This window comes from Argiope bruennichi, chromosome 5 (assembly GCF_947563725.1).
Source record: "Argiope bruennichi chromosome 5, qqArgBrue1.1, whole genome shotgun sequence".
NCBI classification, from domain to species: domain Eukaryota; kingdom Metazoa; phylum Arthropoda; class Arachnida; order Araneae; family Araneidae; genus Argiope; species Argiope bruennichi.
The window spans coordinates 132,340,861-132,368,677 of NC_079155.1; the positions used below are offsets into that span (position 1 = coordinate 132,340,861).

Consider the following 27,817-nt stretch of genomic DNA (forward strand, 5'->3'; position numbering starts at 1 on the left):
TACATTTTGGCGTAATATGCTGATTTTGGTCTTTTTTTTTTTTTTCGGAAAATTTTGCACCAACAAGGTTAATTTGCTATGCGTAATAATCACAAGTTACTGCAAAATTCTAGAAAATAAAGTGATTTTGGCTTTTCAAGAAAGAAAATTCTGTAACTCAATAATATTTATACAAAATCGATCGCCATATTGCTCATTCTATGTAACAACTGTTTCACCAAACTTTGGATGAAGTTATGACAGCATATTTCCTTAACCTATGACCACCACGTTCTCCTTATCCGAATCTTCGTGACTTTTTGCTGTAGGAGAATTTAAAAGATCGTATCTAAATTTTTTTCCCAAATTTTAAAAGAAGCATTGCCAAACATGCCTTACAAATTTATCAAGAAAAATTAGGTGCTGATGTAAGTCACTTTGTCTTTCGTTTGCAGCATTTGACTCAGCTTGAAAACTTACATTGTGAGCGAATATTGCAATAAATCGATTCATATCTTTTAACAAAGAAAAATACATTATAATGTCAATAAAAAATACACTTGTCAAAAAAAATGAAATAATTATTTTTTATTGTGCCATTTATTTTCCCATGTCGTAAATATTACAAATACTATATTTCTTTAATATATTACAAATAGTTTTTTTTTCTTGCATGTCTAGTCCTTAGATTCCATCGAACACTTTCACTCCAATTATAACTGTCCTATCTTTTGGTTGACGCATTATCATACTCAGGAGGCATACTCATTTCAGTATATAACTTTCGATATGCTTGATTCAAAATTCTTTGCAACCCGACATATCTTCAACCATGTTCTTCACTCTCTTAATATGTATCTATTCACATATTGTAAATACGTGTTTTTATTTTATCACTTTCTAATCAGTTATGTTACGAATTAAGTGTCAATATTTGTTACGGTAAAATTATTTATCTGTCTGCATTAAATGTTGCTCGTCATTTCATATTCAACTGTACTAGGTCATCATTCGACATGATTGCAGTGCCCCAACTTCAACAAATGAGCAACGTTTTGGCGATGCCTAACAATAAATTAAAGATCTCATTTGGAAGAGAGACAAAACGGGTCATTTTGACTGTCGCGACCGGAAAAAAAATGGGAAATTCCCTTTGAGAAGGCCGATTATCTTTCGTCAAGCTGAAGAAGACATTCCTTCCCTTATAGGCTGCAAGAAGTAACACTAAGTTACATCAGTTGACATAACTTTTGCCGCCTGCCATCGAACCGAAGCCATCGAGAGCAATAAAAAAAAATTGAAAAGGGTAGATAAAAGATAGGATAGTCTTCCAGTCGTGTAGCTCGTTAACGTGAGTATGAATGTAATGGCAAGTAGGTGTGGCGACAACCAATCATAAAGAAGCCCATTACAGGAAGACGAGGGGGTCACCTGCTTCCTCTCCCCTAAGGGAATTAAACTTTATTATTGTATTTATTATTTTGTGAGTAGTAATCAGTGTTTAGCAAGTTCGTCGAGTAGTCTGCTGCTCAGTCCAGCGAGAGGTGCGCCGGCCGATGGGTTGTCCAGATAGGGGGTAGGCAAGAAAGAATTCCTTACTATCGTTTAGTGGCATCTCAGTGAGTGAGCTTTTGCGAGAGATCAGGGCCTTCGATAAAGTCTGGCGAAGGGTGGATCAATATACAAATGACTCGGAGAAGCCAGACTCTGATGATTTTAAAGCAGCTGATTAAAAACTTCTTTCTATCCGTCCCCCACTTGGTAAATCGTTTGGCATATTAATCACGGGGAATAAACGTCATGTATGAATTGAAGCTAAACCACCGTCAGCGGATAGCACAGAAAAACCGATCACGGGAAGAGCCATGTTTTTTTGTCGTTGTTATATGTTTATTTGTCTACTTATTTGCATTCATCCTTTTGACGAATGCTATTGAGTATTTTCAAACTTTAACATGAAGGAAGCAAACGATTCTCGTTGAAATATCTGTTGTTTTAAGATTATATGCAACTGGCGGTTTTTGAAACAATTACCTATATTTTTCAATATCTTCAAATTTTAAGGACCATTTTTTATTGATCCAATTAATATAACCGAATTTTTTATTACAATTATGTACCATTCCAAATGTTCAGTTGTGAAATATTATTTCTGGAAATGGACATCTTAAATAGACATCTGAATAACTTCATGTTACGAATGTCATTCAAATGGCCTCGTCATGCCAAGCAGTTTTCTTTTCAATACTGTAATTACGTATGCTGCAGATGTTTGTTGTTGAAATATCGACCTGCCCATTTATCGACCTTACCACCTGCGGTTGCTTCTAATAAGAGTTTTCATGCCCCTCTTAATAACTGGTCTCTCTTTTCAAACCGTTAACGAACTATTTTGTCAGTAATATGGGAAAAAAAAAGGATATACTCATGTGTAGAAAATAGTTTCTATGAATGTCAAGTGTCCATTTCAAGTATCAGAGCTATTTTATACAATTTTGAATATTTTTGTGTAAACTTGGTAATTAGAAAAAAGTTTTAATTTTTTTCCAAAGAAAGAAATCCGAAAAAAAAATTAATAATCGGAATACTATTGTAATTCAAATTATGTTTTTGATTGCAGATTTGATGTGCAGGAACTTCTACAAGCATCCGTATGTTTCACTCTTAATTCATTTCAAGCCTCAAAAACGTTGATTCTTTCATTCATGTTAACTAGCCAAAGCTCAATGCTGAGTTAAAATTTTTCAGTGTTGTGCTTTGTCTAGAAAAGATCGACATTTTTGGAGTTTGAAATGATCATCGGTGGAATCTGCACCAATCATAATGCATTTTATCACTCTATTGTTTAGTTCCTTTTTGCTGCTGGATATGTTTCAGCATTTACGGTGCTACGAGAATTGTTGGCGGAAAAAAAATTGATCCAATTTATCTTCGTTTTAAATAATTAATCAGGAATATTGCGTCCACTACATATTTTTTTTTTCTTGTCCGTATTTTGGTCAGTAATCAACAAAATTTAAAAGGATAAGGGAACGTGATATATTTTGCTTCTTGTTAGCTAGGATAAATATGATTATCTTGTTAGAATAAATATGATTATAATATATATAAGAAAAATGAAATTTTACTTCTGAAGTAAATATTTTTTACATTGTATTTAATGAAATTTTGTTGAACTAAAAAGAAAGAAACCTTGTTGCTTCAGCAAAATCAGCAAAACTATATTTGATGTAAGGATAAAATGTTATTTCTGCCTCATACAAATGCAATATTCAAATTCGCTAAAATTGACTACTTACAGATAGATTTTTTTTTTTTTTTTTTTTTTTTTGTAAAGTCAATCGAAAATACAGTCGAAGTATTTCTGATTTGAATGTTTTAAATATTAATCGGTTGTCTAGGGTCTGCAAGTATCAAATTTCACTATCAGCACAAAAAATTTAATGGAAACTAGTTGTAATCTCAACGAAAAAAAGGTAACAAAATGATAGAAATGATGTAACAGCGAATTCATTTTTCAAATATATCACACGTAATATAGCATTAGCAAATGATTTTTTTTTCCCTTTAGACCAAAAATTCTAATTATATGCGCATCATTGAAGCACCAAAATCAGAAAAACTGTCAAAAGAAAGTTGCAAAGCACATTAGTACTTTCTACTGGTACAGGACATGTGAACAGTTTTGGAAGATGCAGCGGTGTCAGAAAAAAAAATAATGATACGAATTTTGTCTTCTTCGGACTGTTAAAAATGTCCAGTTATATTTAATTCAGAGAAATTATGAAGAAGATTCTATTTTCAGAGAACATTTGGCTAGTTAAAAACGTTTTTAAATTGAAATATGTTGTTCAAATTTTTTTCTAGTCCTTTGAATTTGTTATTAAAATAATAACAAGATATTCTTTTTAATTTCAATATATTTTGCTTCATTCAGTGTGTAAACTATAAATTGTATTCATCTCGGAACTACTTTTACTGTTTGAATATGTCTGCATTCTGTTATCAATGATCATTAGAGGATGATTTTTTAAGTTTTTTTTTTACTTCACTTTGATAGATTACAGAAAGTTTTATAATTTATTAGTGTTATCAAAAGTTCAGGGATTGGAAATCTAGCTTTTCTCTTTTCCCTTCTTTGTCTTTTTTTTTTCTTTCGATACCACCTATGAATTTTAATGTTTAGAATTTGATTATCTTACAATTAAATTAGAAATTTATAAGGTTACGGCAGTCATTTTCCCTGATGTTTAATGTTCACCCAAGAATTCGCTTTGCAACTTGAGTGGGCTCCTTCTTGGTAGAAATAATTGTTATAAATCAAAACCTTAAAATGATTTTGAAAAGATTATTTGCGAATTAATACTTTTTTTGAAATGTGAAAGAATTTCAATTAAATGATAAACAGATTGGATAAAAAGTAAGATTTCGAATTTAAATAAAGAAGTGCATCCCGCGCTCTAAAATTTTAAACAGAAAAAATAAATCCAATAAAAAATTAAATAAAAATAAATCATCACGAAAAAGTAATAATTCGTATCTAATTTTGAATGATTCATTATCATGATTTTATCTTTAATTCTCTCGATGTTTTTAACGAGTGTAATTGTAAAATTTTCTTGGATACAATGCTGATAATATTTTTTAAAAGAAAAAGAAGAAATTCGCCGTCAACATTAGTTATTAAAATCCAAATCATTTTATTTTAGAAGTCTTTTTTTCGTATTTGAGATTTTTGTTTATTTATATTATTTTTTATTTATTTTATTAATATACTAATTATGCAAAAGGAAACGTTTTGTGGCTATATTTCAAAACTCAGTTCTAAATTAGTTATACTAAATGTAATTAAAATATGAATGTTCAGCTTACGTTCCAATCAAATCTCGCCTGCTGTCTTTGTTTTGTTGATATCGCAAATACAAAAGAATTGAGCAAAAGAAATTTTCTTGCACTTGATCCGAGCTTACACATTTACTGGTCATTTAAAATTATCTGTTAATGCTTTCCAAAGGAAAACAGTTTTAGGATCACAGCACATTCCAACAAAGTTGTCGCTAGAAAATATAACATTGGATCCAGTAAATACTTTTTTATGTTATATTTGCTTTTCTTTTTCCCAACCTTCAGTTTTTGTGGTCATTAAAAAGCAGAGTCATTCATTTTACTTTCAAGAATAATCAATTTTTTAAACATCTCGGGTGCCTTTTAAAAATCGTATCAAATTGGGGCTAATGTGTTTTTACCTGCACTGTATTAGAGAAAGAATTATAAAAAATTGTCACGCTCTGTATTCTTACGTCTCACAATATTATACATCATAATATTCTTTTAATTGCTTAATTGCCTGTGAATGCATTTTGTAAGAAACGTGCGTTATTAAATGCTTCAACAAAACAGTGATAGAATTTTTATTATTATTGAAATACATTTTTTTAGATCTTCGGTATTTTAACCCTTCCAATTCGGTATTTTGTCATTTCCTACAAAGTGAAATAATTATCCGATGGAATCAGTAAAATATCAATGTAAAATTTTTTTTAAAAAAGGGCAATTTATTTTCAATGAAAATTTTTTTTTTTTTAGATTAAACAATTTTATTGGTTCAAAAAATTATTCTAAAAATAATAATTATTAAAATTTTAAATTTTGTATGTGTTTAGTTATACAATTAATGTTTAAACTTCGTAGATATTTTAATTGTAGCATTTAAATGACAAATGCTCAATCTTCTCAAAATGTTTTGTACCATCCTAAGACCATCTTTATCTTCAGAATCTTGTAAAAGATATTTTATTGAACAATAATTTATTTGGCTTTGAACCAACGCAACGAACGTGAATTAATGAATGTTGCTCTTTTCAGTGATTGACTTAACATTCTTGATATTATAAACACATTATTTATTTCAACTTAAGTTCCGCACATTAAAGTTGTGGACCAAAATTTGTTTTAATTAAAAACTGAGCGGGATCTATTATTATTCATAAAAAAAGAGTTTATTTTGATAGAATTATTTATGTTTATTATCATTCAGGATTTTTATTTTTGTGCAATTCATTTCTTTGGATACTTTTCAAGCTTTTTGTTCTTCTATTCTCTGATTATTTTCTAAGCTCTTTGATCGTATATAATGTAACAATAAACTTTATACACAATATTGCCTTCATCAATTTATCTTTTCAATTAAAAATAAATTCAATCGAAAATGAAATGAGTTCTTGCGGTACGAGAACGTTTGTAAATTGGACAGCTTGAAAATATTTGTTTTTTAAGTCGACAACATACATCACTAAGTTACCATTTCCGTTGTATCACCGCACTCCTCATTCTCAAAAGTGAGGTACTCGGTACGCTCCTATGGAGATTGTTAGTTATTACTTTTAGAAACGTTGAAAAATGCGACAGAAAATTGTTTATGAATCGTCATGGCCTTAACATTATTCCAGTGGCGTATTGGATAAACAAAACTTGGGCAGCTGTCTTTAGGAGTCATGTAGACAAAATGATTGCACGTGCATACCATTTTTTTAAAAATATGTGGTACTATTATGGCAAAAAAAAAAAAAAAATGATTTTTTGGGCTGCATATAACTTGGTAAACGCAATGGAAAAAGGGGGGGGGGGAATCAAATTTTGTCTCATAGGCCACTATACATCATTTCTTTCTTTCTTTCACTCTCTCTCTTTGTAACTGTATTTATTATAGAGGAGTTTTTTTTCTTCTTAATTTTGCTTCTTTATTTTCTTTCAGGTAAGCAAAGTAGAATGATTCCACTTTCCATAAAGGTAACAATGCAATATATTTATCCGATTTTGTTTCCTTATTATGATCATGTTGCACTGGGTTGGGTCCATTATACGTACAATCCGGAACCAGTTACCATTTTGTGTATTTCAATTTACTCTAACATATCGCTTAGTAACTGAAAAACTAAAACAACACATCCAGTTACCTATAATATAGCCCATCATTTTGGAAAAGAACAGAGTTACAAATTTTACTTTCTCTTATGCAAAGTACACTAAGAGAATTTGAAGTCATTGCCGATACTCGGCTCAGAAATTTGGATGATTCCCCACATTCTGATCTCTTGGAGTCGGGCAAAATATTTGCGGAATTTTGCCCGCTAATGACACGGAAGCGCAATGAGATATACCCGTAAGCAGTCTTCACAAAATGAGGGCTAAGCCTGGGAAGCGTAAGGTGCAGAAAACAGAATGCAAAAACATAGGGTGTAGAAAGAGGAAATGTAGTGGCACATGAGTTTTATGATCAGAATGATAGGTATGTATCACATTTTTGCGAATTTTTTTTATCAAATATTTACGGTCTGTTCATCTGTGCATTTATTTTGATCAATAATTGTTGAATCGTAGATCTGTATCAAATTTTGAACCCTCGTTAATGGTCTGTTTATCTATATCTTGGTGCATGTGAACACATAATCGTAACTGCTGTGTTAAGGAAAATCTATGTCGGATCTCGCCATCGAAATGGTAGAACTGCGCCAAATGTCACTTTCAATCCAGAGAAAGAAAGAGTATATATATATATATATATATATATATATATATATATATATATATATATATATATATATATATATATATATAATAAGGTAAGAGGTAAAAAAAAGTTTTCTTTTCTGGTAAGAGTAATAGACATCCTTGAAAATGTTTTTTTATGAAAATCTCGAATTTTCTGCACGCTTAAAATATTTAAGCAAATAAATAAGTAAATCTTAAGTGAAATAATCCTTAAATTGCGTCCATTCATGTCTCGGATTTAAAAGTAAAGTGTAACTTAAAAACAAAGCCGTCGAATTCCTTTTCGTTAACATCATTTCCCACCCTTTCGAAAATGACAAATCTTTGTTTTTTGCTTTTTCAAAATAAAAATTTATTCCAAAAGACAGGAAAAAGCTTACTTCAAAATATTATTAGTTCTTAGTGTGGGATATTTATTTTTATTGCCCATTTCTAGCAATCTTCTGCACTTTAGCAAATTGGATTTTATCTTGAAACTTCATCACTGTATTCAATTTTTTGCATGTCATCCTGCAATGAAAGCATTTTTAAATATAATGTAGATCGTTTCGATGTGTGAGCGCATTCACTTTTATCATTTGTCGGAAAATAATGGATTGTCCGTTGAAGACGTGTCCATGTTTGCCATTAGCACCGGATGACAAAATTCAATCATTGTCGAGACATTTTAATAAGAAATCTAATAAAGACTTTTAAAAACAGACTTTGATTTATAAACTAAACGTAAAACATTTTTATTTTAATTATTTACTGCTTTCTAATCTTTAATTGATAAATCATCATTCTAAAAATTGTGAAGCATGAATTCAATTGTTTTTCTCAAATTCATTATCAATTGGTATATTCATTGCCAATATGCAAGTTCGAATTCGAAATGCTGGCACTACAAACGTGAGAATCGTGTTAAAGAAGTGTAAATTTGCATCGATGCAGTATGGATGCAAGTCAAGTTAAATGAAAGTATGTTGAAGCTATTATGCTTCTCTCGTTCTTTCTCTCCCCCCCCCCCCCTTCTTCTCATGAATGTGCTCTTGTTATTTCTGAGGAAATGCATATACTTTTATTGTATGCTTGCTTATTTTCTTACGAAATATGATACCTTTGCGAAATGGCTTAGCTTTCATTCCCTATTTTAGGGGTTTCTTTTTTAAAAAAATTAAGTTTCAGAATTCAGAATTGCATTATTTTCCAAATTTATTTGATTTGCTTCATGTGTACAGAAGTGAACATGAAGCAAATTTACGATTTTTCATTCACTCTCCGATTTGCCCAGGTTTTGAAATGTTTTTGCGTTCTGTATATGACAATGTGCTATTTTAATATTTTCATTAAATTTTAGTTTAACAATTAAAAAAATTATCGAAATGAAAAAAATCATCTTTTTAGTATTTAATAAAAATGTATATATTTTTCGAAACTGTGTTTATCAATTTTATATTTTCTTTGAAACTGCTTGGCTGATAATCAGACGCGTCTATATACAAATGAGTGTTTTGAAAAATTGTTTTTGGTCTCTCTATTATTTTCAACTCACTTGGCTATCCAAAGCAATCCGTCTTTTAACGTTTTGAATGAACTTGGAGTGTCATTTCTTCCTTTATCTTTACCCCTTTCTTGCCAGCGGATTGGCCACAGTCTACTTCCACCTGGAATATTTTTAGATTTCTATCAGCCATCGAACTTCCTCAACCAATTACCTCTCTTCTGCTTCTGGACGCACCACCTTGCTCATCCAACGATTCTTTATTATCAAGAGACGAAGGCCATTTTCATCCCAAACCGACCCTTTTCACTATCAGCTCCCAATCAGCTCGCTTCTTGATTAATTTGCACCGAACCACTTTTCAAATCTGATCTTCTACGCAGGTGGTAACGGGCCATCGAGACTGCCTCTGGAAGGCAGAGCTGTCGCTTCACCAGGATACAAAAATGAAGGATTAGTGGCTATTAAGGAATTAAAAATGCCTGTTAGGAAATTGGGGTATTTTGCGATGGACATCAGAGATCTTTCTGGAAATTCATCATCTCTTATTTATGAGTCAAGATCTTTCCGATGCATTTGCGGTGAAGAGGAATCGGATCGTCAAAATTATGCAAGTTGCAGAATTTTAATTGAATTTTCGCTGTGCACTATATTAAATTAATTTTACACGCAATCACCCTTAACTTACAGAGCTGACCCTCTGTGTTGTCACAATAAAGCTTTAACTTAAGACAATGTGGTGATATATACTATGGGATTAGATCGTTTTGCTGCGTTTTGGTCTAACATGATATTTTTGCAAACAGTTGCCATGTTCAATTCTGAATTAAGATTGGGGATTTAGAAGATAAGTTTGCAGAAAGTATTGCTTACACGCGCACGTGTATTTAAAAATGCCTTTGAAGGTTCTTTTAGCTCTTTCACATACATATATGTCATTTTCTTCTGTTTATTTTTATGAATTTAAAGTTATTGAGGACGACCGAGAAGTCGATGACTTAGAATAATTTCCTTTTGAAATGTTTTGTTATTATCATTATCTGTTGCTAGATATCGTATACTGTTCAATAGCAGCATAATAATTTTCATTGATTTTAAGAAGTCATCCCATTTTTATCATTCCATTCCAATCATTCATTTCCATTTTTATTCTTAATCACTTTGTTTTAAAATAACTCTACAATTAATTTATTGCTGTTTTCAGAACTTCTATAGAATTATTTAAATAGTCAACAGAAGAAAAAAAAATTATATGAAAATTAAAATGAAATCTACGATCGCATATTTCAAGTTATCATGTGAGGACATTATTATCTAAGTCATTATTTGTCTTAATTAATTTAAGTCATTAACCAGTTTAAACTGGTTTAAAACAATCACGAGACTTCTCTCTCTCTCTCTGTGTATATATATATATATATATATATATATATATATATATATATATATATATATATATATATATATATATATATATATATATATATATATATATATATATATATATATATATAATTTTTTTAAACTTTCATTTTTAATTTTTCTAGCTGGCAAACAAAGTTTTGGGGCTCGACCGATTTTGAGATGAAATAACAGCTATGCCATTTATGCTTTATTCATTGCCTACGCGATTTCGAGCTTCAATAGTCATTGCCTACGCGGTTTCGAGCTTCAAAACGCCCTAACCAAAACAACATCATGTTCTCACATGAAAAAAACTTAACGAAGTTTATGACAAATAAGTACTCTTATTAGATAAATTTCTAATCGACATTATTTAAAAAGTACTACACTTACTAAATAGTGTCGTTTGGAAACTAGTAAGTAGCTTGGCGAGAAAAGCAAACAACCTTTTAGCTGGCACAGATAGCATTGGAGAACTTTTACCATATTCCTAAGTACAATCCTTCCCTTTTGAGCAAAGAGCAGAATGAGTCTTTTAAACAACAAAAGAGAAAAAAAAATAATAATGAATGGCCAAATGATCTACACATCTTTCATGAATTATCATTTTCACCCTCGAATTTCCGTTTTGGAAAATTCACACGGTTCATATTTTTAAGGGGAATTATTCCCCTGTATTTTTAATAAAATAGTGTAGCTTGGGGTGCATAAAAAAAAAGATAAAGGACAGTATGTGACTCCACAATGTTATACCGTCACCTAAACAACTCCCGGCTCTCATTATCGCGGGTCGAATACACTCCTCACCCCATCCCCCATTAGATATCTCATAAATCGTCCCTTTTTCAGTAGTGGGGGGGGGCAATAGTTATGGAGCTCTCCCCGTAAAAAAAGGACCGAAAATATGAAATACGTGTAAAATAAAATGGTGTAGGATGGAATAAATAAAGTGGGTTACAGAGTAATAAAACTGCGCCCCCCTTCTCCCGTCTCTTTGATCTCGTCCTAATCATCCCTTTGTTGGACCAACTGTTTGGGGATAGATGGCTCATCATTCGAAGAATTCCTCTGTTCCCATCCCTCCCCATTTTGCATGTTTGAAGTTTCAGTTCTCTAGTGTGAAAAGAACCATCTGCACAGATCTCAGCATCTACGTCTTTTTCGAAGCTGAGAATTTCAAGCTCATTTCGAGTTGTTTTCCCTTTCATCTTAAGACTCTGCTAAGTTGGTGATAAAGGATATGAATTTTTGTATAGAGTATATTTTATGAATAAAAAATTTAAATATTGTCTGGGATTATTCATAAACTGTGTACTGTATTATTCATAAACTGTATTCATTTTCATGTCATGGTTTATTGTTTAACTCGGAATTTTTCAAATGTCGCTGCTGTCCACAATATTGTGTAAGGAATCAGTTATCTATAAAAAAAGAATTTGTATTTTTATGGAAATTCCGCTTCTAGCCGGATATCTCTTTTATTGCTCTGGTACAAACACTTTCCCCCCCTAAACTTCCTTGTTTTTGTCTATTTAAATTTATTGAAATAAGAATGATGAAAGCAATTAAAAGTGCAATTTTAAGTTTAATAATTTATTAAATCAGATTCCGTATCTATTACAGATATTTTTTAAGCATTTCTTTCCCTTGATATATATTGGGTGCAAATGAGAAAAACACTTAAGCTAAGAAGGCGTTCATCCACGTATTAGAACTCGGAGATTTCACTGGTAGATGCTGGTGTGTCTTTGTGTGAAACGAAGAGAAAAGAATGCGTAACATCCTGCTATGAATTCTTTTAAACAAGTCCAGCACTCATTCATTTAATTTTTTGGTGCAGAAGTGTTAATGAAAGTAGCGTTTACGACGCTCATTATGTAGTTTTCCGAAAGTGAAGTGATTTTAATCATGACCGTATGATTTTACTTGATATGGCACGAATATGGCATTCGCAGTCATTAGGGAAAAAATCATTTCAACCTGAGACAATTATTATTCGTGACATGCAACCAGTCTTATATAGTTCCGATTGTAAATATCCTGACAGCATTGCTATACGCATTTGACCAAAATTGTATCATTGCACGTTGAGCAGGTTGGAAGGTATCCACGGCACGTTATCTTTTTTGCTTTAAGGAACACTGCCATGAATCGATTTATATCAGATTTTTTCTGGCATGCACACCCATCTGATTGAAGAAGCTCAAAGATCTAGACCTGGAATAATGCAACTGAACAAAACTCTCCTTTTTCATATTGATACAATATAATAAATGTTCGAATCTTGTTAAAATCAAATTGTAACTCTTAGAAATGTGTCTTAATTTATTTTTTTAATGTCTTGCCTCTTATTTTATTAATTTCTGAATCCTTCATTTGCCGGATTTTTTTTTCCGAATATGCGGAGTTCCGTGTTTTCACAGTAGATTCTTATCCATTTGTCTTTTACGCCAATATCACTGGATCTACTAGATTAAATTCTACTGGAATAAAATAATTTTAATTCAGTAAAACTTAAATAATTCGAAGTCGACAGAAATTCGAATTTTTTTATGTAGTCTCTTGAATTTCCTGAGAATAAAAAATTCTGAAACATTTGTTTGTATTTCAGAATTCTTTCATAAGGTAAGAACTTTGCGTTCTCAGCCATCATCAGTAAATAATTTTTAGGTCATTCATTCATGGAAAACGTTACATCCGAGAAGAGCATTCGATCAAAACAACCAAATGTTTTTTTTTTTCAAAGACAGAGCTCATTCATTTTAAAGTTTTAATGAGCAATTGCTGTTTTCAATGGGCTGCATATTGTTTATTTATTAAAATTATTTGCATATATATTGAAACTGTTTCGTAAAATTATTATCTGTATTTGGATTGCATCACTTCAGCACCCCCTAAATTATTTTTTAATGAAACATTTTCTTTTTTTTCAAACCGAATTTGCTAAATTTTTCTCTCTGAATTTTCCATGCTCCAGGAAAATTCAAAGAAGAAATGCAGTAAAAATGTGAGAAGAAGACAGAAAAGGGAACATCTTGTTAGAGAAACTCAGATCGAGGCTGTCGGCTGAAAATCCACTCTACACACAATTGATTGATTCGTTCGAGATCAAGAACAGCTCTTTCTCTCTTCGGTGCTTTGAATGGAGAAGCACTGGAGCTGCAGTCCGACTTCGAGCGAGGCAAACCTCTTTTCATTCCCATTCAAAGTTCGCTTTCATTCTCTCAGGTATTTCTTCTTTTTTCTTCTGTCCTCTACTGTTTATGAATTTTGGTTTCGATTTTCTGCTGATTTAACAGAAACTCATTTGGTTTATTGCATATTCATTTTGTTTTGTTACAAGTCACACTTCGAAAGGAAATGACGTGGATAAACTTTTAAAATGTTATTCGCATGAAAAATTTTGTAAGGAAGTATCAATTAATATTATAAGTGAATACAATACAAATGGTTACAATAGTACCATTACTAGTGAAAAACGATGAACGCTGCAGATCTTTTATTGCACATTTTTATTTTGAGTATTTAATTTTGCGTGGTCATATCGAGCTGACTGCGCAAAAGTAAAAATCCGGTGTATGTGTGTGCGAGACCTCCGAGAACGAAGAGAGCAATAAAAGTTTTATAGAAAAGAAAGCACTCTTCACAGAGGTGGGGGTGGGGGGTGGAAGTTCATTTGTTGAGTCATTGCTTCAACATTCACAAAATTTTATATTAACAAAAAGAAATCGTAATAAGCTGCATAAAAATTCTTGGGTGACTCATGAGTAAAGTTTTATTTATTTGTTTTTTGAAGTCTCTTACTAGATTTTTTTTGTTGCAGTATTACAAATTTCACAATTCACCACTTTATTATCAATTTAATTTAAAATTATTATAAATATATTAAACTTTTTTTACTTTTTTGTTAATTATTCCTTAGGTTTTAAAACTGTTAAATTTTAAAAACGAAATTTTGCTGCCGTTTTTTGCTTAAAAATTGTCTTTTTCTCTTTCTGTGCGCAAAAATGTGCTTTTTAAATCTGTTTTTTATTTGAATTTTTTGATAAATTTAATTTATAGTGCGGTTCCATCAAGACCGGATCCGCCAAATTCCATTGCGTCATCCGCTTCATCTTTTTGTAGCGGCATATGGCTGGCGACCACAATTTGTAATCTTTATAAGACTCCATTTAAGTCTATAAAATATTGAGGGCTGTCCTTGATTTTAAATTATTGGTCTGTAATGTGCGGACAGACACCAAAATCCGTACTCTTGTTCTAAAACTTCCATTCCGTGCTAATATGAAAACATTAAATCTGCGAGTAATCTTTAAATCGGAATAAATCAAAGTCACCTTTAATATTGTGAAATCTTCGGAAATACGGTTTCTCATTACGATATAAAACACCATTTTATATTCATAATTGCTGAAAGTGAATGATGTCGTGCAGAGAGCAGGGCTTATTGCCGACCGAGAATCCCAAAATTTATTAATACTCTCTCTAAAAAAAAGTTATCCACTCTGTACGTAAATTAGCACCGCACACTTACAAGGCCACTCTTTACCTAGTGGTGATTTTAAACCAATCCAAAGAAACTAAAAGACATAGTGAAACTATGTTTAGAACAATGCTAGACGTCAATCTTATAGTATAATCTGTATTGATAAAGTGTGTTCAGTTGTATGATTTAATCTCATTATCCTCACGGAATTCTGATGAAATAGTCGACTTCGATTGCAAATAAAATTTGTCACTATTTAAAATAGACGGCTATCATTTAATTATGTTGGTTCGGCCTCTCTTAAATCCAGAGTCCAGCAAATGTTTCTACGCACATAAAACTCATTGAACATATCTTGTACGCTGCCATAACGATTGTGATGATGTATATTAGAGAGGGTCCTAAAGAACGCGCGGATTCCTAATTCCCCAAAAGCTGTCAAGCGCTCCCATGTGTTGTCTAATCTCGGCGTAGATAAACGCCCGCTAACTGCATGTCGTCGAGTGTAAAAATGAAATATGGATGGACGCGTTAGATAGCGGGATCTGCGGAACGAATCTTACAAATGAAATATGACGAAAAACAAGACTGGCTTCTCAGTATCCGACGCCAGCTGTTATCGTTTGCCGCTTACGGAGAAAAGAAATTAGTAATGAAATGGTTTATATTTGCGTGACAAAAAAGAAAGAAAAAAGAAACTTTCATCGAAATTCTTTTTTTTTTTTTTTTCGTCTAAGCAAAAACAGTGAAAAAAAAAGGTAACTCTAAATTAAAAACAAAATGCCAAGTCTGAGGAATTTCCGAACATCTGCACCGTTGCCAGATTTTTTCGCGTAAAACCGCTTTTCTATTCCTTTATTTTTTCTTGCATTTTTTTTTTTTTTTTTTCACTGGCTCACCGGATCGAGGCTGTCAAAAGTTGGAAAAAGATCTCAACGCTGATAGGTAACTATTTTCGTGTTTTTTTTGTTCCGCCTTATATTTTTTTTTTAATTCGTTTTCCCTCTTTTATATTATTTGCCTTTTTTTGTATTTTACTTCTCTATCTTCTTTTGGTTTTGCTTTACTGGTTGGCTTAAGTACCATTAAGATTACGCAGCCGGTGACAGATTTTTTGGTTTTGTTTCAACTTTTATTTGAACTTGTTTTTCTTTTCTCTTTTTCGAAAGACTCCCCCCCCCCTCTCCGCCGCACTTTTTATGGAGCATTTTTCCATCTCTCTGTGTGTGAGAGTGTCGGTGCTTTCAAATGACCGGTTCAGTGCGATTTACTTAGCAATTTGTCTGCGATCACGTGATGCTTGGCCTGGGCAATCGGATCAAGTTGGCAAAGAGTGAGCTCGTTCTTTTGTCAATAAATTATGCACGTTTTTTAGGATGGATAAACGCCAGTTCCGAAAGCGATAACGTAGGAAGGATGTATTTTCATGAATTCTAAGCTCTGATTATTATATTTATATTACATTATTTTTATTATTGTTATAAAAAATTAGAAAAAAAAAATGTTTATTTACCAATCAAAAATTTCTTTTGAGACCCAATTCAGCTGTCAAATGTTCTGCAGTTTTTGTTTGTAAATTCATGTCTTACCACATTTAGCTTCGTTTTTTAACTTTCCTTTCAGTTTGGCAGGATACATAAAAAAAAAGCCAGGTAATCGTCCAAAAGAAGTAGGCTTCTAAATTTTAGTTGGTCTCCAACATTTAGTCTTGCATAAGTTGAAAAAAAAAAAAAAAAGAAAGAAAGAAAGAAAGAACATTTGGGAAATGTTATGTCTGTATGCCTGCGAACATAATAAATCGGAATCGCTCAGATCTAGATAAATGAAATTGGGATGAGATCTTAACATTCAAGTCTGTCTAATGTTGAATGCTTGTCTGTGAGATGATTGTGTATCTGTCCATTCTCATTCAATAATTCTTAAAAATGTTACGAAGGAGATGGTTAGGCCTCTAAAAGCATTCAATTTCGGGCCGTTTCTGTCACTATGTCCGTTAGTGTAAATGCTACGGTTGAGGGGATGAACAATAACATTTACATAAATTATCGTTATAAATCTTATGTTGCTAGTTTTCGTTAATAATAAACAGTAAAACTGATTAACCGATTTATTTTGCCGATAGATTATTTTTGTAATTAATAATTACCGGTTATTCTTAATTCTAATCGCAATTATTATTAATAATAGCCGATTAATCACATTAATATATGTACGTTACATATCAGTATTCTTCGTATACCAGAAATAGTATTTGTTATTGTTGTTGTTGTTTCTAATCCCAGGTGTTAGAGCTGCGCTATACCACCTCCATGAACTCTAAAAAGTCCAAAAATAATAGCGGATCCCTTAAAATCACAAAAATCGTAAAATGTAAACATTGAAGAATGTGATTGGGGGCAGCTTGATCTGCCTTTCACCAAGGACTTTCAGCAAAGATCCTCCGTCCGTGTTGGAAGGTGAGGGATTTGGTGTGTCCAATCAAAAAACGAGAGAGAGCCGTTTGCTGTTTTCTAGAGATATTCAGGCGGTGACACCAACCGGGTCTCTTACCAAAGTACCAAGGGTGAACAGATCCAAACTCTCCAAAGTGCACTCGACTCCATCTTTTTGATGGAGGAGATTTCAGAATAAGTTAGTGTTGCATCGCCATGAAATATGTCAGCTGAGGCAGTCTTAGCTGAGTTATCCAGAAATAGTATTTAAAAATATCAGCACTTTCTTAGTTGTATGAAGAATTATGTGGCGATGCTTATTGCCACCCATTGCCTGATCAAGAATTAATCAAAATTACTTTAAACGAGAGAGAAAAAAAAAGTTAGAACGGTGAAACACGGCGAGATATAATGTTAGCCACTTAGAGATAACATTAGGAAAGAGGAAAACAGAATATTTGCGTTTAATGGCAGGATTCATCTCATTTTGGTGATTCTGACTGTTATTTAACTTTCTATATCCGTTGTCGAACATAAATGTTCTCCCTTCAACTGTCTTGTACAAATTTCGACAGAATGGTGTGCTTTGTACAGCTTGGTTGTGTAACGAAGACCATTTGAAAGAATATCTGTTCCCTTTGGATCGAAGGGTTGTTTTTTTTCTTTTCTAAATTTTTAATATGTTTGCTGATATTTTCGGAATTTAATATTTCTATCTTTTATTCTTCGCTTAGTCGATCATCTCTCGTCGTGTCATAAATAAATAAATTACCGCAGCTGAGCACATATTTCTGAGTTACAGCGTTCGTATTTACATGAAAACATAGACCGACATATTGACAATTTTTGCATGAATTTCGTCGTAAATTTGGTACAGATTTATAATTTCAATGATAAAATCGTATGCCAAATTTCATCCGTTCTGTTTTTTGTGTTTTAGTTATCATTTTCCCGTACGAGTTCAAATAGATAAATTTTCTTCTAATGGAAAATTTATTGAAAATTTGTAAAAACTTGATGAAAAGTCCATTTACTATATTTCTCCACTTCTAATGCTCCCTTTTAGGGTTATGTATTTGCTAACGGAGACACTTAGCTCAAAATATATGTTTTTAGGACTAAGGGAGGTCTTCGTCAGACACTCAAGTTCGAAATTGTAAATATAATAAAACTGAATGGATACTTTTCAACATTTGCTTTCTTTTGTAACAACAGATGGTCTCTTTCGGGATGCTGTCTTGAACCAATGCATCATGGGCAGTTGTGTAGAGATTTCTGCAGACCGGCTTTGGAAAGATCCTGGTTTTCAAAAAGCGATAAAAAGCAAATGAGGAAAAAGGGATTCTGATGGGTAATCTGTCCTCATCGTCAACAAAGAAGAGGGGTTGGAAAGCATCCTTGATGTTTACCAGGCAAACAGAAACGAGCTCCGTCCTTTCGAGAGAGCCTCGCAGAAGAGAAAAATTATTTCCCAGCTCTCTGCCCCGGACACCTGTTTCGTGTAACATGTCGGGAAATATTGGATAGGGCGGAGGGTTTATAAATTTTTCTTACTCCATTTTTAAACAGACATGGTTTTTTTTTTTTTTTTTTTTTTTTTTTTTTTTAGTATTTGTTCTTTATTTTATGAAGTCATCGACCTCATTTACAAGCTTTTATTCCGATCCCAAAATGTAATGCGCAAGGAATGACGACATCGTGGAATTTATTTCGTTGCTCGTTACTATTTTATGTGGTTCAAAATTAAAAGAATAAATTTTTTTCTAGATGCAAAAACGGGTGAAAGTGATGCACCTTGAATGAGTATAAAAATGGATAAATCTGCGTATTTCCCGTTTTGTTTTGAATGAGAATCATTCCTGATTCCTCTCGTTTTATTTACTGTGCCAAAAGTTCAATTCGCTTTGATATAAAATTATTGACCTTTTCTTTTTGCTGACTAATAGAATTTTTTTCCAACTATTTTCAGTATGTATCTGTTTCTCCCCCTCCCCCCAAAAGCATACAAATTTAGTCCCCCCCCACTAAAACGTCTTTGGTGATTCAATTTTTTTTACCCTGAGATTTCCGTTTTGGCTGTTAATAATAATAATAAATATTTTTAAAAATAGCACTTATTACTCGAGGCTTTACTTTCAGAAATTTATTAAAAGTGTTTTATTTAATGCTTAACCGCTTGTAAAACGGGTCTTTCGTATACCAAAAAAGTGACTACGCATCATGTCTTGTTCGAAAGGAAAAGCTATTTCTTTTCAAATGTTTCCGAAAGAACAAGATATTCCGGCAATCTGGATATTTTTCATTGAAACGAGACCTCTTGCTTGAAACAAACGAGGCAAATGCTTGAATGAGCTCTTTCCACTGCAGCCAGTTTACCAAAAATGCGGTCGTCAGTCCATACACTAAATTTTAACGTGGAGCGTTTTTGAACCATCATACGAGCGTATTGCCAAAAATATGTTTTTACGTTCTCGGAAGGAGGGGGGGTCAAAGTCTCGTGCTCGAATCTCACGTTTTTGACGATTACAATACTTTCACTGTACTTCGTTTATGAGAAAGTGAAAAATAAAGTTTCGAAAGCCTTTTCTGCTGAAAGATGGGCGACCCTTTTGAAATTTGTAGATTGCAAATCCCCAGCAGCAATACAGTGCTTTAATACATTCAGAGTTTCCTTGTTTAATGAATTAACTTAAAATCGTAATTTCGCTCGAGTTCTATGTTTATGTTGTGAATTTGGAAAGCATATGCTTTTTAGATTTCATAATATTTAAAATGAAAAATGAAGTTTATTTATTGTGCATTGAATGGATTGTAACTAAATTGAATTGATTTATTGCAATTGCACATTCAAGTGCATTTTTTTTATCAGTTACTAAAATGTAAAAAATAAATTTTTAACCAAAAGTATGGTTGCCGAAATAGAATTGTAAAAGTGTCAGGCTTAGAAAACTGTGGATTTACGCTACAATAAATATCATATGAAAGAAAATTGTATATTCTAAATGTTACGAGAAAAATATTTTTTTTTTGAATTTTAATGCCTCATTAAAAACATATTTAATGCTTTATAATCATTATAATTTTGCCAAAAAAATGTATATTTTTTTTCACTTGAATAGCTTTAGTGATAGCGGCGCATCGAGAAGTTTAGTTTAGTTTAGTTAAATTAACGTCCCGTTTTAAAGCAACACTAAGGCTATTTTGGGACGGACCTCGTCAATTTAAACCGCGGTCAGATGATAAGAACAACACCCGAACTAGCAACCCCCTCTCCACACCAGCAGGAGGACGTTTGGCCAGTGCGGTTTTAACGTGTACCAAACCTGCTTACACGACGGTTCTTCGGTGGAATCAGGTAACGAACCTGAAATGCCTCCAGTTCCGAAGTTGAGACCATACCACCAGGCCACCGCAACCCCAACGCATCGAGAAGGGGATGCAGCAAAAACGAAATACTAAAAGTTTTTTTTTTTTTTTTCTTCAAAAAATGTAACCAGGAACCCAAAAAATACACTACACTTCAAACGCTATTTACCCGTACTACGTTATTGACAAGAACTCATTTTAATAAGGCAGAAAATTTTGAATAATTTTGAAAATAAAACGTAAATCCAAAAATTCAATCCTTAACCAAACAAATAGTCTGATCAGTTCTTAGGGATTTTTGACAGTTATCTAACATGCCTTTTAAAATCAATACACTTTTTAGATTTATAAAATTTTAAAACCTCGCTAATTAACTTAATGGTAAAATTACCGGTTTTCAGTATTTTCAAACATTATTGACAAATATTTATAAACGTCAGGTTTTCCAATCTCGGAATGTGACATTCAATTCGAAATCGTGCTCGATTTAATGCTTTTACAAATTTTTAATATCGAACAGATACTAACATTCATTAGTTATTGCTGACCTGTGTTTAGATATGTGTTCAGTTTTTCTGCTGAAATTGTAGTGAAACAACTGGCCATCAATTAGTAAAATTATTGTAGTACTTTGAATGAAATATTTTATACGTTATTGAAATATCTAATATGTTAATTTCAATGTAAGTTTAATGAAAAGGATATTATTTTTGACAATATTATTTCTTGAATCATATGTACCTCGCGCATCATCTATTTGATATGCACACAATAAAATACCAGCCTCTGAAACAATGGTTTATTCCTCTGGGTGCAATATTTAATGCGTTTACATCGATTTCATATATATATGTTACGGCCAAAGCCCGAAGTTCGGCCAGTTAACGAATTGGCTGGCCAATTCGCGAACTGGCCAAGAAGTTTGGCCAAAGTCCGAAGTACTTGCAATTAATATTGTATATTCTACTTTGGCTGGCCATTTCGCGAACAGGCCGAGAATCCTTGGCCAAAGCCCGATGTGATAATCTGTACTTATAAATAAAGCTCAATCTGTGTGTGTGTGTGTGTGTTTGGCATATATATATCTTGGAGATCGGAAATGTGCACCTTGAAGCTATTTCTTAAATTTTTAATTAGAATTTTAATTAATTAAAAATTAAGTGTAATTTCGGCGTTTTGTCGTTATAACTTCAGAAAATATTACAGCACAAAATAGATTTTTGCATCAAATTAAAGCTCAAAAAATTATCTTTTTAATGATACCAATGTTTTAATTTATAAATTATGCTTAGATTTTTAACTAATTTTTAAAGAAATATTTTAACCATATTTTTCAATAATATATTTCGCTCAAAATAAAAATAAAATTTAATCTTCACGGGCACGTCAAATTAAAAAAAAAAAAAAGTTAGCTTTTATCAATGTGTTGCATTGATAGAAGTTTAAATTAAAAGATAAATCAACTATTATTGCAAATTTAATAAATAAAATTGTAATTTTCGGCAGGTGTTTGTATAAAATGAAAAAAAAAAAAAAAAGATTAAATAAGATATTTTCTGAAAAGTAAAAAGAAGAAAAGTTTTCTATGAGCATTGACAATACTTATATTACTAATTCAATAAAACAATTTCATTTAAGTCAAACATGGTTTAATATACTTAGGATAATCATTCTAATCAGCGACCATCAGCTAATTTGGGGCATACATTTGTTAACAAAATGGTCTAAAGGAACCGAATAATTATATTTAATGTAACTTTAGTTAATAAATGCTCCGATGAATTAATAATTTTAAATTTTTACGTAGGTCCTCTGCCCTTTGAATCATATTAAAAAAATATTTTTGAGACTCCAATATTTTAAATAAAAATTGTTGAACTCCAGTCAACAAAATCATTCATTAAGACTGAATAATTTATTAAATTTGAATATCGCTCTTCTATAAAAACTGGCGATTTTAGACTACTTCTCCGACTACCTCAATGAAGATACGCTAATCTTCTGCCAGGGTTTCTCGATAGTGATTGGCCTGTGATTATAAAAATGTTGATTGTTCTAAAACTGATACATAAAAACTTCATAAATCGGTCAGATTTATCGCAGAAGATAGGGACGTTTATTTATTTATTTAAAAGTTAAGGTATCAAGAGTATTTCGCAGAATAGGACTCCTTGGGACCAAAGGACTGTGTAAAATTTAAAATTCTTAATTTTTTCATAAGTTCATTAAATGACTGAAATAAAATAAAATATTTTTATTTGCATCATTTAAGTTTTTTGATAGTAAAAAATTAATTTTACGATGAATCAGAGAAATTTTTGCTGATTAATTCTTTTAGATATTATATAAATTATTTGCAGTGCACATATAAATTCACTGCCGAACGACTCTGATTACAATTTTCATATTTAAAAAAAGACATGGTTAGCTTCAGTATAAAAAGCTTTTATATTGATTGCAGTTTAACATTTCCATTTTAATTTAAAGTAGAAATTTTATGGATGCTGACAGAACATTAGAGAAAGTGATAAGTAGTATAATGAACAGAACTGTTTAATGCCAACATAAAAGTATGACTAAATCATATAAGTACCAAAATATGAAGCTCAAAAATCTTTTGCAGAAACTCTACTAAGAGAACAAGTTATATGAATTGAAAATTTTAGCGATCATTAATAATGCGAACCTGCTGGTCGCCAAAGGCGACTAGTGGTAAATAAATATAATGACATTTATGTATAAAATATAAATAAGGACATGTTGTAGGTGAAATTCGGCAGATGGCGCCAACAAAGAAATGTCGTTAAATGATATTAACATCAAAACTATTTTTCCTTATATTTGTTTTAATTAGCCCTTATATTTGTTATTTGCCTTTAAAAAAAAAACTTCATATTTTTTGAAGCGATATTCCGGGAGACAATGCGTTCTTTAACATTAGGTCCATGGAGCAGAAAAAGAGTAAGGATCACCTTTAAAGGTAGTTGAAAATTGAGTACTCAATTTGCCTTTGTATTCATACACGATACACAACGCCTTTGCTCAAGATATAATTCGTCATTTGAAGGGCACAAATATAACCTTCACGCTATCACGTTGTTGCAGCATATACGTTCACTGAACAATTTCTATTATGGCTTTAATATGAGAACAGAAAAACACGAGATCATATTTTTATATATTACAAGCTTATTTTTAACTCAGAGGTGCCACTTATATTTGAACTCGTTTCTGAAACAATTGTACTTATTACAAGCTTATTTTTAACTCAGAGGTGCCACTTATATTTGAACTCGTTTCTGAAACAATTGTACTTATTACAAGCTTATTTTTAACTCAGAGGTGCCACTTATATTTGAACTCGTTTCTGAAACAATTGTACTAAAAAAAAGCAGTTCACAGAAGTACTCATTTTTAAATACTTCATTTTTAATAGTGTGTAAAATAATAGTGTTCTCTTGATTCCTTTTTCCCTACTTTGGCCGATCGTCCTAAGCCACTTCGCGAATTGGCCGGCCAAAGCCCGAAATGAAGAAAAGATCGGGCATTGGCCGGTAAGTTTACAGCAACGTTGGCCAGTTCGCGAACTGGCCGATTTCGGGCTTTGGCCGTAACACACACACACACTCAGAATAACTCACGTAACACACACACACACTCAGCATAACTCACGTAACACACACACACACACACACACACACACACACACACACACACATATATATATATATATTTAGAATTTAGTAAAATATTGAGGACTCTAAAGCGACCACCAAATGGAAGCACCGATTAATTGTCCAGGATCAAGTTTATAATTATTTCAAATTCGAAATGATGGTACAAGGATTATAGATGCCTCAGATTCAAAACATTTGTCTTCTTTTTAAATCTAAATAAGGCGAAAGGAGGAAAAGTGTCATAAATCCTTTCTATACCACTGATGACAACAGTGGAGGGGAAAATTGGATTAATCCTCTCTACTGCACTAAATGATAGAGCCCTTTTTGAATAACTTGAAAAGTCAGATTAAATTATTAATTAATGTGTCAAATCATTTTTTTAAATGAATCAAAATACCTTTTCTGATTTAACGATATCCGCTTACTTTCAATATCACTACCTGGTAGCCCTCCGCAACAAGTAATGCGCGATTTATTCTCAAACGCCTTTTACGCTGATGGGGAAGGGAAAAAAAATGTCTTCAGATTCGAATCCGTGATGTTTTTAGAACAGTCCACTCATGAAAAAGCCAAGAAATTCTGCGACCTGGAACAGATGGCTCTGCTATGCGGAATCGGTCCCTGTCCCGCATCATCACAATACTAGGCACGAATTCTTCTCCTGACAAAGAAGAAAGGGGTGGGGGTGAAATTTCAAATAAAAATAATAAAAAAAAAGTAGAAAAAGGTTTCTTCTCCTTCCGCTACACCTCTTCCTTTTTTCTGGCAGGATATTACCCGGGTATGAAGGTCCACTATTATTGGGCTGGGCCGCTTTGCATCTCGGATTCTATGGAGAATCTTCTCTTGGAGGAGGCTTTGTTCGGAAGAGAGGGCTGCTTTTAAGGGGGAGGGGGCGGGGTTCTTCCCTTTGCATAGTGCGCTTTTGTGCGCTGGTTTCTGAATGCCAGTAGTCCCAGATGAACACAAATGTAGGAATATCATTGACTGACTATTTAGAAGTATACTGTGAATAAAGTTTATGGTTCACGTTTAGTTCTTTTTAATAGGAAGTTTGGGCCGCTGAACCGTGGAATTTAAAAGTTCTATCTGAAACCCGATAAGTTATCAACAAAACAATCGCTATCATTTTATATTTTTGAAAGTAATAGCATTCATACGTTGCCCTAGCGGGTAGTAAGGCGCCATTCCGAAGTGCTCGATACATTGTTAAGAAACTGTTATAAAGTGATAACATCTATCCAAATTTAACTTCAGGCCGCCAAAAAATATTTTAAAAAATAACATTAAGTTGCACTTGTCTGATATTAAAATTAAATGTTTGTTTATTGTAACAACATATTTTAAAACAGGATTAATTATATGCGAGGTATATTTAATCATTAGGATTATTCCGAATGTAAAAAATTATTTGTTTTTCTTTTCCATTTTTTCCCCAAGTATTTTTAATACTATATTACTTAATGTAAACATAATTAAAAAATTCCGACAGGAAAAATGGTTCTTATATTTTTTATGAGTCCCCTTCCTTGAAAAATAACTGTAATCAAGCTATGACTAGCACCTGAATAATTGGTTAGACAATGTTAGACAGCGGCGTATACAGGATAACGCCGTAAACCTGAAGAATGCTCCTCTTTTAGTTATGTATCCTAAGTATGGTCCCATCGTTTGTATTTGAAGATCAGACGCAATTATTACACCTGAGTCGCTTGTCTAGAATCTGATGTCTAAACAATTGATTCCAGTTCGGAATGACCTAAACCCATCCCTGAGCTTCCTTACTGTGACTCCCAATGACCAACAATACTGTATATTCCAATAACCAACAATAAATTCTGTCAGTACCATCTTCAATTGCAAAGAAAATAATTCATATCTGTAGAGGATCAACTAAACAACATGACATCTCTTCAACCCCTCTTTTTCTAAATAAGTATGATGACAAGTTGATCTTGATGATTGATAAATATTTTACTTACATTTATTAATCATGTATTATCTTGATGATTAATAACATTCAAGATAATCATCAAATGTTATTATCTTGATGATTAATACCATTTTTTTACTATTCCAATAGCAGTTTCGTATCAAACAAGTAAACTGTGACCTAATAATAATAATAATAACAAAGAATTGTTTCACTTTAATTATTTCTCCTTTTTACTTCACTTAAATTCATTTTTAATAATTCATTTAATAAAATCTGTAAAATATTTTTTTTATGTAGTAGTAAATAGAAGTTTTTCTCTTACTACTCCAACTCATTTATCACAAGGACCCACTTTCTGCGAATAGTATAATGCGGTACCAGCAGCTTCAAAAAACAGCAAAATAGATTTTTAAAAACTTCGAGTAACATTTACCAAATCCGTGGGATGTAAATGTGGAGTCATAAATATCCCTTGAAAATGAAACGACATAAATATTTATGCTATTTTATTGAACACGATTTGAAAAAATGCTCCTAACCTTTTTCAGTTATTCTGAAATGGCCTTGAGGGAGTAAGAGTGTTCAGGCAACGTTTTTAGTGATTTATCAAATTTAAATGGCAGCCATGTTGCGGTATTATTACTTCTTCCTTCATCGTATTTGGCAATGAAAAGTGGTATAAATGCGCCAATGTCTTGTTAGAAAGCGCTCCTAATGGAATGCCTCTGTATCCTTGTTGCATCTAGTCGCCAAGTCATCGCCACTTTGCACAATTAGGAGAAAATACGTCTCACAGATGGCAGTCTTTGCATAAACATGTGGCAAAATGTAACCATGGTTTTATATAACTCTAAGTATTAGATTTTAAATTCAAACCGCGATGGAGGGGATCCATCTGGGTTTATGAGGCGCTGCATCAAGTATTAACAACGTCTCTCTCTCCTATCATCTCGAAGCTGGTTAGTTTTAAAAGAAAATCCTTTTGTTGCGAAAGTTTCTTCGCTTCATCATTTATTCAGGGTGCTCCTAAAGGATTTTCATTCTGGAAGTTAACTGTGGCGGACGCTGTCAGAGCCCATTGCGGTCACCGGAAGCTGTTCTGGTCTAAACTATATAGGTCCTTCTGCAGAAAACGTAATGAGGGTTGAGGTTTTGTACATCCTCGGGAAATGATGGGCTACTTTTGGGTTTTGGTCATCAATTATTGATTCTAGTTTGGTCAGCACAGATTCCTTTCATTATTTATGCTATGTACTGAATTCCATAATATTATGTAAATATTTGTTGCATTGACGAGTTTCCAGTTCATTCAGATATATTTTGTATGATTCATTCTTTAAAAATGTGTTGGCAACGAATTCACGCTCTTTTTAACTATCTCACAGACTTTTTAGAGGTGGGAGTTTACAAAGTGGAGACTTCAATTATCGTTCAAGGCTGGAAGCCACGATTTCAATTCGCTAGTTTTCTTCTCCGTTTAATTTTTATTTCCATGTTACA

At 32.4% G+C, this 27,817-nt stretch overlaps 1 protein-coding gene across 5 annotated transcripts in view; it reads left to right on the forward strand.

Moving 5' to 3' along the window:
- Nucleotides 1-27,817, forward strand: part of LOC129969679 (semaphorin-2A-like) — an 802,435-nt gene that overhangs the window by 83,020 nt on the left and 691,598 nt on the right. Inside the window, exon 1 of one of the 5 annotated variants that reach the window (XM_056084341.1) lies at nucleotides 13,520-13,645. The exons of the other annotated variants lie outside the window; for them this stretch is intronic. The gene's annotated coding sequence lies outside the window, so the exon portion shown is untranslated. Of the gene's footprint in view, nucleotides 1-13,519; nucleotides 13,646-27,817 lie in introns of those variants that run through there. 5 annotated transcript variants of the gene reach the window in all.